Source organism: Trichosurus vulpecula, chromosome 8 (assembly GCF_011100635.1).
Source record: "Trichosurus vulpecula isolate mTriVul1 chromosome 8, mTriVul1.pri, whole genome shotgun sequence".
In the NCBI taxonomy this organism is placed as follows: Eukaryota; Metazoa; Chordata; class Mammalia; order Diprotodontia; family Phalangeridae; genus Trichosurus; species Trichosurus vulpecula.
Window position 1 is genome coordinate 38,537,552 of NC_050580.1, and position 10,164 is coordinate 38,547,715.

The 10,164-nt window shown below is 42.1% G+C and overlaps 1 pseudogene; it reads left to right on the forward strand.

The window, feature by feature from the left end:
- Positions 1-7,754: 7,754 nt before the first annotated feature.
- LOC118828050 lies at positions 7,755-9,926 on the forward strand (annotated as a pseudogene).
- Positions 9,927-10,164: the final 238 nt, after the last annotated feature.

Here is a 10,164-nt window from a genome sequence, read left to right on the forward strand (position 1 = left end):
TTTTTCAGCTGTATGCCCAGATCATTGATCTCCTTTTTCCCTATTTTATTCTTGTAAGCGTTTAGGGATATAAAACGTCCCCTAAGAACTGCTTTTGCTGCATCCCATAAGTTTTGGTATGTGGTCTCATTATTGTCATTCTCCTGAATGTAGTTATTAATTGTTTCTCTGATTTGTTCTTTGCCCCACTCATTCTTTAGAATTAAATTATTTAGTTTCCAATTAGTTTTTAGCTTATTTTTCCATGGTTCATTATTACAAATAATTCTTATAGCATCATGATCTGAAAAGGATGCTTTGACTACTTCTGCCTTTCTGCACTGGATTGTGAGCTTTTTATGTCCTAGTACGTGGTCAGTTTTTGAGTATGTGCCATGTACTGCTGAGAAGAAAGTATATTCCTTTTTATCCCCATTCAGTTGTCTCCAGACGTTTATCATATCTGTCTTTTCTAAAATTCTGTTTACCTCCTTAACTTCTTTCTCATTTATTTTGAGGTTAGATTTATCAAGTTCAGAAAGGGAGAGGTTGAGGTCTCCCAATATTATAGTTTTGCTCTCTATTTCTTCCTGTAACTCCTTTAACCTCTCCTCTAAGAATTTGTATGCCTTACCACTTGGTGCATATATGTTAAACAATGATATTGCTTCATTGTTTATGGTACCTTTTAGCAGGATATAATGTCCTTCCTTATCTCTTTTAATTAAATCTATCTTTACTTTTGCTTTGTCTGAGATTAGGATTGCTACACCTGCTTTTTTTTACTTTAGCTGAGGAGCAATATGTTTTACTCCAGCCTTTTACCTTTACCCTGTGTGTATCCCCCTGTTTCAAATGTGTTTCTTGTAAACAGCATATTGTAGGATTATGGTTTTTAATCCATTCTGCTATCCACTACTGTTTTATGAGAGAGTTCATCCCCTTCATGTTCAGAGTTATGATTTCTGTCTGTGTCTTTTTCTCCATCCTATTTCCCCCTGTTTATGCTTTTATTTCTCCCTTTCCCCTTCTCCTCCTCTACAAAGTTTTGCTTTTGACCGCCGCCTTCCTCAGTTTACCTTCCCTCTTTATTCCCCTCCCTTATCTTACTGTTTCCCACTTGCTACTTCTCCCCTCGCTTCTGACCACCCCTCTCCTTTTTTCCCACCTTCCCTTCCTACTTCTCATAGGTCAAGTTTGATTTCTAAACTTATCAGGGTATGTTATTCCCTTCTTAAACCAGATCAGATGACAGTGAAGCTCCAATACTGCTCTTCTCCCTCCCTTCTTTCCTTCTACTATAGTATGTTTTTGTGCCTCTTCATTTGGTGTAATTTACCCTTTTCTCCTGGCTCCTTACCTCTTCCCTCATAGCCCTCCCTTTACATCTCTTACTTATGTATTTTTATCTTTACATCAGTTAATTTATACAGGCATTCACAATCTATGTGTATCCCTTTCAATTGTCATAATAACTGTACCATTCTCAAGACTGACATATACATACACACATATATATGTATATATATATGTATATATATATACATATATATACACATATAACATACATATGATGATATAATCACATGTAAAATGCAGACAATCTGCACTTATTGATTAATAAGGTTTGTGGGGGTTTTCCCCCTTGGTTACCTTTTTATATCTCTCTTGAGTTTTATATTTGGAGATCAATTTTTCCGTTGGGTTCTGGCATTTTCATCAGGAAGATCTGGAATTCCCTTATTTCATTGAATATCCAACCCCTTGCCTGAAAAATTATGCTTAGTTTTGCTGGGTAGTTGATCCTTGGTTGCAGTCCCAGCTCCTTTGCCCTTCAGAATATCATATTCCAATTTCTTCTGTCTTTTAATGTGGCAGCTGAGAGATCCTGCGTGATCCTTACTGTAGTTCCACGACATTTAAATTTCTTCTTTTTGGCTACTTGCAGTATTTTCTCCCTCAGTTTATAGTTCTGAAATTTGGCTATAATATTTCTTGGTGTTTTCAGTTTGGGATCTCTTTCAGGGGTGATTGGTGAATTCTTTCAATGACTATTTTGCCCTCTGGTTCTAGGACCTCTGGGCAGTTGTCTTTGATAATTTCTTCGAAGATACTGTCAATGCTCTTTTATTCATCATGGATTTCTGGTACACCAATAACTCTTACATTGTCTCTCCTGGATCTATTTTCCAGGTCAGTTGTTTTCCCAATCAGATATTTCATATTTTTTTCTATTTTTTTCATTCTTTACATTTCATTTTACTACTTCTTGGTGTCTCATAGATTCATTAGCTTCCACTTTCTCAAGTCTAATTTTGAATGAGTTAGTGTTTTCATTTTACTTTTGAGTCTCCTATTCCAATTGGTTGATTTTGCCTCTCAGGGTGTCATTTTCTCTGTCTAGATTCTGATTCTCCGTAGCCATTTCGCCAGTCTTTTTTTTTCCATATTTTCTTTTAGCTCCCTAATTTGGTTTTTAAAATCCTCCTTTAGCTCTTCCAGCAGTGCTTTTTGGGCTGGAGACCAGTTCACATTACCTTTTGAGGCATCCTCTGTATCTACAGTGTCGTTGCTGACCTCTTCCATATTGGTATTTTTATCCTGCCTGTCTCCATAAAAAGAATCTGTTGTCCTCGGTTTTTTTGTGTTCTTCTTCATGTTGGTTTGCCTTTTCCTGGCTTTACAACAAATTTCTACCTTTAGGGCTCAGGGCTCTCTGTCCAAGCTTTCTAATTCTGCGGATTGTGAGTCTAGAATTATAGCCTTCATTTTCCTGAGGTGTGGGGGAGGGGTCTGTCTCCCTGGCGTCTCACTCCCTTTGGGTGCTCTCCAGCACTGTTGCTCTTCAGCAATGATCTCAGCTGTTTGTTGTTTGAGCTGATGTCTGGCACTTGGAGGGGGGGGGTGGGCAAGATTACGTCTGGGCTCCTGGTGTTGACCCCTGCTGACTCTGCCCCTCTGGAACTAATGAACTTCTACTATTTGACCTCTGAAGCCCCACGTCTTTCTCCTCTGTTCCAGTGTTCTTCATTTTTTTTCCCTGAGGATTTCTCTGGGTGAGGTGGGGAGGGATTAGAGCCATTTACCTGGCCATTATGTCATCGGGAGGTTCAAGAAGCCCCGTTTCATGCCTTCGGGCTGCAAGCCTCAGGACTCGATGTTTACCTGCTGTGGTGTTGTGCTGCCTCTCATCGCTTCCACAGATTGCCATCCTGTGTTGGGAGGCCTGGGGATCTCCTCTGGTTTCAGGTGCCCAGCTTTCTCCCAGCCTGTCTCCCACGTGGATTTCCCAGTCGGCCGCTTCTGCTTTGATCTGGAGCAGCTCCACGTGCCAAGCCCTCTCTGAGCCTACAGATTCATGCATTCAGCCTTTCAGACTCTCCTGGCTTGGAAATTTGCTCCACTCAGACTGCTCGCGGTTTCTGACTCTCTCAAATCTGCTCAAATTCACTTTTTTAGAGCAATCTGACAGACCTTGTGAGAGAGCTCCGGTAAGACGCTGCCTTCATTCAGCCATCTTGGCTCCCATCAGTCCCACTTTCTAATGCAGATCCATCTTAATAAACATATCTTAACCAATGAATGTATTACTTATATAGGGTGTTGACTACAAAATCACGGAAGGAACTTTCCCCTGGGCAGTCTGTACACTGTTTATTTTGGTTTACCTTAAGGGTGACCCTGAGCTCATTATAGTATCATTTGCAATCTGTTTTTGCCTTCCTCCCTTATAGAGCTCTTCTCTATGCATTATGGGTAGTCACATATACAGCTCCAGTTTGCCTTCGCTTGCTTGCAGAACCAGGTGACCCTGGTTTTTTCCAGATTCAGGATGTTTGTCAGTAATTTCTGCTCTACATAAACCTCATACTTTATTCCATTGGAATTGGGATTGTGATAGGCATCTATGGAGAAACTCCCCATGCCCAGAAGTCCTTCTGGTGTTGCTTAAGTCCCCCTTTCTGTACTTCAGTTTCTTAACTTGGAGTATGAAGCGTTTGTACTGTATGGTTTCTGGGGAACATTCTATTTGAAATAGTCTAGAATAGGGGTTCTTTACTTTCTTGGTGTCATGGCCTCCTTTGCACTGCATCTGGTGAAGCCTAGGGAGAGACCCCTTTCTCAGAATCATCTTTTAAATATGCATCTAATAAAATACAGAGAATTGCAAAAGGAACTAATATGGAAATTGTTATCCAATTTTTTTAATATGTTCACAGACCAAACGTTAAGAATCATTTGACTACAGAATTCTCAGTTCAGTAAATTTCCCTGCTTTGAGTATTATATGATAAAAAATGAATTTGTTTCAACTCTCTGTTTAAAACATGTGGCACAGAAATTCACCAAATCTGATTATTTCATATCATTCAAGCCTCATGCTTTTAGCTATATAACTCTCAAATCTCTCTCAACCCCTGGTCTCTCTTTGGTATTCTAGTTTTATTTCTCCAATAGTTTTTTAGACCTCTATAGACACATCAGACTTAATGTCTTTTTCCAAACCAGCTTTCTATCTTGAATAATTTCTATCCAGTGTATTATATTCTCCTAGGCAACCAGACATGAACATTGGAGACAGCTTTGTGTTTTGAGTAGTATCTTCCTCTAAATCACCCAATCAATTATCAACTTGTCCCTTTCCTTGTTCATTGCATAGTCCAGTTTTCAGTCTGTCAGTCACTAGGCATTTATTAAGCACTAACTACATACCAGACATTGTAGTAAGTGCCACTGGGGATAAAGGTAAAGGCAAAAATGAAACCTGTCCTCAAGAAGCTAACATTCTATTTGGGGCAGCTGATGTTTTATTGGAGAAAGCTTCATCATTTCCTGACAGAACTCTTTTTTATAGAATGCAAATGATAGGAGATTTGTTGCTAGTTCAAATTTTGTTCCAATTCAAGACAAACTGTTCAACATCAGAGTAATATAAGTCTGTCTGTGCTTCAACCACTGATGCTGAAGAGGCCAAAGCTGCTGAATTCTATAAAGACCTACAACCTATTCTAGAAATAGCATCTAAGAAAATGTGACCTTCATCATAGGGAATTGGAATGCTAAAATAGTAAATCAAAATATAACTGGAATAACAGACAAATTTGACCTTGGAGCACAAAGTGATGCAGGACAGGGACTAAGAGAGTTTTGTCAAGATAACTCACTGGTCATAGCAAACACTCTATTTCAACAATGCAAAAGGTGACTAGAAAGGGATATCACCAGTTGGTCAATATCAACATCAGACTTATTATATGCATTTCAACAAAAGGTGGAGAAACTCTAATATAGTTGGTTAAAACAAGAACTGGAACTGATTGTGGCTCAAATCATGAGCTTCGTATTGCAAAATAAGACTTAAAGAAAGCACGGAAAACCATGCATCCATATAGGTGTAGCCTAAATAACATCTCTTATGAATCTAAAGTGGAGGTGATAAATAGATTTATGGGATTACATGGGGTAGATAGAGTACCTGAAGAACTATGGATAGAGTTTCATGATTTTGTGTAGAAGGCAGCAACAAAAAATATCTAAAAGGTAAATAAGAGCAAGAAAATAAAATGGCTATATGGGTAAGTATTACAAATAACTGAGGAAAGAAAGAAAGTGAAAAAGTGAGGAAGAAAAGAAAATATGTACCCAGCTGAATACAGAATTCCAGAGAACAACAAAGAGAGATAATATTTTCATATGTGAGCCGTGCAAAGATATAAAAGAAAACAATAGAATGGGAAAGACAAGAGATATGTTCAAGAAAATGAGAGAGATGAAGTGAATGATTCATGCAAAAATGGAAATGATAAAAAAAATTGCAAGGGAAGCATAAGAGATTGAGAAGAGCTGGTGAGAATACACAGAACAATACTTGGAGTTCACCAGTGCTCTCTCTGGAGGTGGATAACATTTTTTTTCATCATGAATCCTTCAGAATTGCATTGGATCATTGTACTGATCAGAGTAGTCAAGTTTTTCACAATTTATCATCATTACAACATTGTTTTTACTCTGCACAGTGATTTCTTGGTTCTTCTCTTTTTACTTTACATCAATTTGTATAGTTCTAGCCATTTTTTCTGAAACCATTTCCCCCAGTATTTCTTATAGCTCATCAGTACTCCGTCAGAACCATATGCCACAGATTTTTCAATCATCTAGGTCTTGTAAAGAGTATTTTACTGAGCCAGTCTCTACCCTGAAAATGGTGAAACAGCAGGCCAGAGACAAAGTGCCAGTAATCAGGTAGCCATTTAATTAGTTACCTTATGAGGAGCAGATTTGCAAATTGGGAATTCTCCTGATCAGAATTCCACCTTGCTGAAGTGAAGACAGAGATTAGATACATAAATCACAAGTGAGAAGGAAGGGGGAAAGGTGCATTACAAACAATCATTTCCTTGGCTCAAATAAGTTCTCACAATTGGAAAACAATACAGTACTGGAGTTCTGTGGGAGCATTATTTTTCAGATTTAGGGTTTCATTACTTGGTGGGTCACATGACCAGAGTTCTGTGACAGGAAAAGATTCTACAATCTTTAATTCACTTCACTTCAGGTACACACACAGTGATCCTGAGCATTGTCAAGGTTTGTTTGATTAATCATTTTAAGCTGCATTGTGAGCATCTGACTTATGAGAGAGTCAATTCTGAGAAATCTAATTATTAGTATATTCATTACATATATCATATCAATTATTATAAAAATCATAATTCCCTTCACAATCCTTTTCCTTTGATCTGTTTGGTATACAGACCTAGTAGTGGTATTGCTAGGTTAAAGGATATGAAGAGTTTTATATCCTTTTGGGTATAGTTTCTGAGTGTTCTCCAGAATGGTTGGACCAGTTCACTACTCCACTAGCCGTACCCATTGCAGAGTTGTGAAAATCAAATGAAATAATGTTGGTAAAAAGTTTTTAGCAGTGTTTGATGTGTAGTTGGCATTATAGAAATGTTCATTTCCGGCTGCCTCCAGCCCCCTGTGGCTGAGAGAGGCCACAGATAATCAACCCCTGCCCCCATTCCTCCCTGCCTCCAGCTCCCCTCCAGGGTGTCAGGTTTGGGCCTGTTGACTTTAAAGTGTGACTAGCTGGTGTATTTCTAATTGAATTGCCTGGCCTCCTTGAAGGAGGTTGAGATCATCCATGGAAAGTTCTTTGGTGTTCCATTGTGGGGCAAGAAACAGGTTGAAAACCTTTGAAGATAGGAGCATCTTTTGAGAAAAGAAGTTCTGCTCAATTCCCAGGATGAGCACCTGTATCATGACCCCAGGGGTTTAGTGAGCCCTGGAGATGCGAGATCTTCCCTTGGCAGTAGGAAACACTCACCTAGAGAATGCTGGAGCTGCAGGGGGGAAAGGCCCACTACCACAGCAGAGAAAAGCAAGAAGGAAAAAGGCCTAGGGGATAGACAGTGCTGAGCCCCCCACCCCTGCCCCCACATTTGTGACTGTCACCCTTGGAGAGGAGCTTGGCCAGCAGGTCCCGGTCTGTGACTCCAAGCTATGGATTGCAATCAGTGCGTTCCAGTACCCTAGAGTGAGGAACTCTCCATCAGGAAACTTAGAGTATCCCCAAAGCTAAGCAGGAGGTGATGGTCTGTCCCCCAACAGTGATATCCCCATCTGGAAACCCCCTGCTGGATTCCAAATTCTCCAATCGCAGTGAACAGTGGGGCTCAGCCAGCCAGTCCCAGTCATCCCCCTGTGACTCCAAGAGAGGGGGACACCGCCCCGGCAAAGCACTCCCTGGCCCAGGTGGGAGCATGGGGCTGATGAACAGAATGATACCAGGGTCTTAGCAACACATGGAGCCTGGAAATAGTCCCCTTTTCCCTCATATACCAGTAGAGGGGCCCCTAAGCCCTTCTAGGCCTGAGTACCCAAAAAAGGAATGCCACCACAGATTGGTCCTAGCCAGGAATTTGAGTTTGGGATGGTTCCCAGTGGCATGAAGGGGGATGTAAATCTGAATGTCAGTATGGGCTCCAACCCACAGACGATACCTCAGAAAATGAGGGAGGCTGGGGTGGTCTTCAGGAGATAATGAAACTATGGCCAGGTGGCTCCAATATGCTTCCCTCCCAAAAAATATGGTGCCCCTGCCATTTGGTGATCTCCTTCAGCAGGAGTATGGCATGGGCCCTAGGCCTTTCCTTCCCATGTCTCAGGGTCTGGGTGGCAACAGTGGTCTTTGGAATCTCAGAGACCCAGTTGGGCCTGACCAAAGGACTAACCCCCAGCTCAGCCACATGCCACCATTACCTTTCAACTATATAGTAACCCTGCCAGCCTCAACACTACTCACCCTATTCAGCAGAGTCTGGGATGTAAGCCCTTGGATATTTCTGTGGCTGCTTGCCAGGTTCATTCTCCAGGCATTAATCCTCTGAAGTCTCCCACCATGCTCAAGGTTTAGTCACCAATGTTGGACTCGCCCTCGGGGAACCTCAAGTCACCCCAGACTCTATCCTAGCTGGCAGGCATGCTGGCAGGTCCAGCTGCTGCTACTTCCATTAAGTCCCCTCCTGTCTTGGGGTCTGCTGCTGCTTCACCTATTCACCTAAAGTCTCCAACACTTCTTGCCCCTTCACTTGGATGGACCTCCTCTTCAAAACCTCCACTACCGTGTCCTGGGAACCCTCCAAACCAGAAAACATCACTCATTATGGCTTCCCCAGCCATGATGGGAAATGTAGAGTCAGGTGGTCCACCACCTCCTACTGCTGGCAGTCTGCTTCTGTGAATATTCTGAAAAGTCTTCCCTCTAGTACCCCATACAAAATGCCTCCAGAAACAACCCTTTCCCAGAATTCTCTCTCCATTGTGATCTCTAATGTTCCAGTTTGCAATGCCCAGTTCCACCCCCACCTCACCATCATGGCATCAAGATTGTGGAGAGTTCAGATGAAAACTCCCTGCCAGCTTTATCTCCCAACTTGGTATCAATGAATAACATGCCAAGACTGGGTATTAAACCTCAGAATGCTTGAATTTCAGCCCCAAACATGGGAGTTCAAATACCAACCCTTAGCCTGATGGGAATGACCCAGGTAGTTCAAGGATGAATGGGCTTCCCACAGGGATTCCTTCCAGGACAGTCTCCTCCACAGCAGGTGCCATTTCCCCACATTGGCCCCAGTGGGGGTCAAGGTAACTTTCCAGAAGGCATGGGATTTCCTAGGGAGGGACCCCTGGGCAGTCCTAGCAATCTGCCCCAAAGTTCCACAGATCCAGCATTTTGTAAGCCTGGAGGCCCAGGGGGTCCTAACTCCTTTACCATCCTGGGAAACAACATGCCTTCAGTTTTCACAGATGCAGACCCATAGGAAGTGATTCAACCTGGAGCCACTGGAATACCTGAGTTAGATCTGTCCTGGATTATCCCATCATAGAAGCCCAGCCAGACACTGCAGTATTTTCCTCTGGGGGAGATCCCAGGACAAAAATAAGCCCAGGGTCCTGGGCCTGGGTTCTCACACATTCAGGGGATGATAGGAGAACAGGCCCCTAGAATGGGACTAGCATTGCCTGGCATGAGGGGCCCAGGTCCAATGGGAACTCCAGATATCCCCCTTGGTGCAGCTCCATCCATGCCAGGACATAACCCAATGAGACCATCTGCCTTTCTGTAGCAAGGTATGACACGACCTCACCATCTGATGATGTCACCAACACAATCTGCAATGCCTGGCCAGCCCACCCTGATGGACAACAGAGCGGCTGCTGTAGGCATGATTCTTGTCAAGGATCGGGCACCTGCTGGACTATAGACCCACCCAGGGCCTGTGGGCTCTCCAGGCATGATGATGTCAATGTAGGGCATGATGGAACCCCAACAGAACATCATGATACTCCCACAGATTTGGCCTCGAGGGATGTCTACTGATGTGGGCATGTGTGGATTCACCCAAGGACCTGTAAACCCAAGGAACATGATGTTTTAAGCTGTTAAGACTGGATGTGCTGATACTTGTCAAGATGAGATTCCAGGTCCTGAGAGCTGCTTTATGGGCTGCAGGAAGTACAACTGGTCATGCAATAGGAGAACAGAGACCCAAGGACTGCTTTGGGGGAAAAAAAATTAAAAAAAAAAAACCTCGAATGTATGAATTTACCTAAAAACAAATTATTCATTTAAATAACAGGTGTGTTTTTTTAAGATTTTTTTAAAATTATTTTTGT